Source organism: Belonocnema kinseyi, chromosome 5, assembly GCF_010883055.1.
Source record: "Belonocnema kinseyi isolate 2016_QV_RU_SX_M_011 chromosome 5, B_treatae_v1, whole genome shotgun sequence".
Lineage (NCBI taxonomy): Eukaryota > Metazoa > Arthropoda > Insecta > Hymenoptera > Cynipidae > Belonocnema > Belonocnema kinseyi.
Genome location: NC_046661.1, coordinates 47,165,673 through 47,168,464, shown reverse-complemented (window position 1 = coordinate 47,168,464; position 2,792 = coordinate 47,165,673). Strand labels below are relative to the sequence as shown.

At 33.1% G+C, this 2,792-nt stretch overlaps 1 pseudogene; it reads right to left on the bottom strand.

Moving 5' to 3' along the window:
- Positions 1-875: 875 nt before the first annotated feature.
- On the bottom strand, positions 876-1,801 carry LOC117172363 (annotated as a pseudogene).
- Positions 1,802-2,792: the final 991 nt, after the last annotated feature.

Sequence of the window (2,792 nt, the reverse complement as noted above, 5' to 3'; positions counted from 1 at the left end):
CCTTTCCCTTAGGACTTAAAAAACGCCATCGTGAAAACCTGATTTTCAGATTCAGGGGGTCTCTAAGCGTGGAGATCCGTTGAAAAAGTGTGATGTCAAATTTACGACAATTCTAATATTTTCTCAATCATAAATGATGAGAATGTAAAAAATTCGGTTTCCAAATTAAAATTTATTATCATTTGTGACTGAGACATTCAACTTAATGTCAAGCTATTTGAATGGAAGAAACGAATTTCTTCTACTTGAATTTCTAAAATATAAAAATTTATTCATCTAATTTGTTCCTGGAACTAGAAATTGTTATATTTTATGATATTTTATGATCATTAATTTTTTTAACCAAAAAGTCTTTTTTTTTAGGATCCGTATCATTGCCACCCCCCCCCCCCTGTCATTTAATAATAACGTGCGACGATGAATCGTCGTGAGTTCTTATAACGACAAATGTAATAGATGATATTTGAAGCAAGAAAATATTGTTAATTCAAATCAAAAGCAGCTAAAGAGAATAAAAAAGAACCAATTTTTAATAAAAAAGTTAAATCCTCATTCAAAGCAGGTTAATCTTCAAGCAAAAGGTTATTTGCATTTTTAATCAAAATATAAGCTTTCTGTAAAGTAGTTCAATTTTCAATAAAATAGTTACGAAAACGCATTAATTTTTATAAATTAAATCAAGTTAACGAACATTATACTTTAAACAATGCATTATTAATAACAATATCAGGTTAGAATAACGCTATAAACTCGGAGTTCTTTTTCTAATATTTTCCACTTCAAATTCTAGTGAGGTTATAATAATACGAGAGCTGTTTGATAAGTCAGTGACTTTTTGAATAAGACATTTTTTTCGGCAAAAATCATTTTATTTCTCAATGTAATCTCTTTTTAGTTCGATACACTTAGTCCAGCGTGTTTCCAATTTTTTTTATTTCTTCGAAATAATAGGTTTTCTCAAGGCCCTCGAAATAGGCGTTTTTTTCGGCGATGACCTCTTCATTCGACCCAAATCTCTTACCGCTCAGCCATTTCTTTAGGTTTGGAAACAGGTAATAGTCGCAGGGGTTTAAATCTGGAGAATATGCTGAATTAGATAGCAGTTCATAGCCCAATTTATGGATTTTTGCCATCGCAACTACACACGTGTGCACCTGTGCATTGTCCTCAGGGAACAGCACTTTTTTCTTCGACAAATGCGGTCGTTTTTTCTTTAAATCAGTATCGAATCTGTCCAAAAGCTCTGAACAATATTAACCGCTGATTGTTTTACTCTTCTGAAGGTAATCGATGTGAATGATACCGCGTGCGTCTCAAAAAACTGTGGCCATGAGCTTGTTGGCCGACAGACCCACCTTGGCCTTCTTTGGTGCACGTTCACCCAAAAAAACCCGCTGTTTCGATTGTTCCTTGGTCTCTGGTGGATTGCGGTTGAACATCGTCAAACACTCCTTCGAAGCGGTCACACGGTTGCGCGTATGGTCGAGTGTGAGCAATCCCGGCACCGACCTCGTGGATAGTTTTTTCATGTCCAAATATTCATGTATAATGTAATGTACCCATTCAGTTGAGATGCCTACAGCCTCAGCCACCTCACGCACTTTCACTCTCCTGTCGCCCAATATTATTTCATGGATTTTATCGACGATTTCTCGCGTGATGACCTCTTTTGGGCGACGGAACTCAGTAAACCACTGCTTAACCATTGACATTGATGGTGCAGAGTTCTCATAGTATTGATCAAACCTTTCCTTCGTTTCAGTAATGCTTTTTTACGTAAAAAATAATGCTTAATCAGGACACGAAATTCACTTTTTTCCATTTTTGTTAAAATTCACGAGGTTATGTGCTTTCAATGGCTGTCAAACACAAACTAAATGACCCAGCTTGCTCAAGTTTAAACAAGAGTCTACTCAAAGGTGGCTTTGACGAAATAAAATGTTTATTGCCGAAAAAAATCTCTTATTCAAAAAGTCACTGACTTATCACACAGCCCTCATATCACGTCAATAAACATAATTGTTTTAAAAATTTATTATTGATAACAATATTATTTTAGGGTATTTCTAGATACTCGAAGTTTTTAATAATAGTTTCCATTTTAAATTCTAATGAGGTTATATTTAAATCAACGGGAAAACCCCAGAAATCACAGAAATTAATTAATGATCGGGATTCTTTTCTCGATTACTCTGAAAATATAACTTTAAAGTGTTTAATTTTCATTTAAAGCTATAATTTTTTAGAGTGGCGACTTTAATCAGTAACATTTAATTCTCACCATTTCCCGGTTTACCAACATTTTTCACGATTGAAGTGAAACAATTCAAACGTATAAAGCTGAAAGATTCCGTTTAAAACATATAAATATATAATTAAGTAGAAGCTATAATTAATACTAAAAGTTTCAAAATTTGATTCCAAAATCTTCGAAAATCTACATTTTTAAAAAATATTATGAAATGTTTTTTAATTTTTTAACATATATTTATATATTTATTTTTTATTCGGACAATTTTGGAAATCTTTTCATATCTTTTTAAATGTATGTATGTATGTGTGTATGTATGCATGTATGTATTTCTGTATTTGATCTCTCCCTTTTACGGGTTTGAGGGCCTCCGCTCCCTGTACATATATTTACAATTCGATCCTTAGTCTAACTTAACTACTACTTATATTCTACTCTTTCGCATTACGTAGGATAAACAATAGTAACAGTAGTGATATAAATTCCTAAAATAGGCGAGCTTCCAGGGCTTCCGTTTTAGTAAGATCCATCTTACACACTC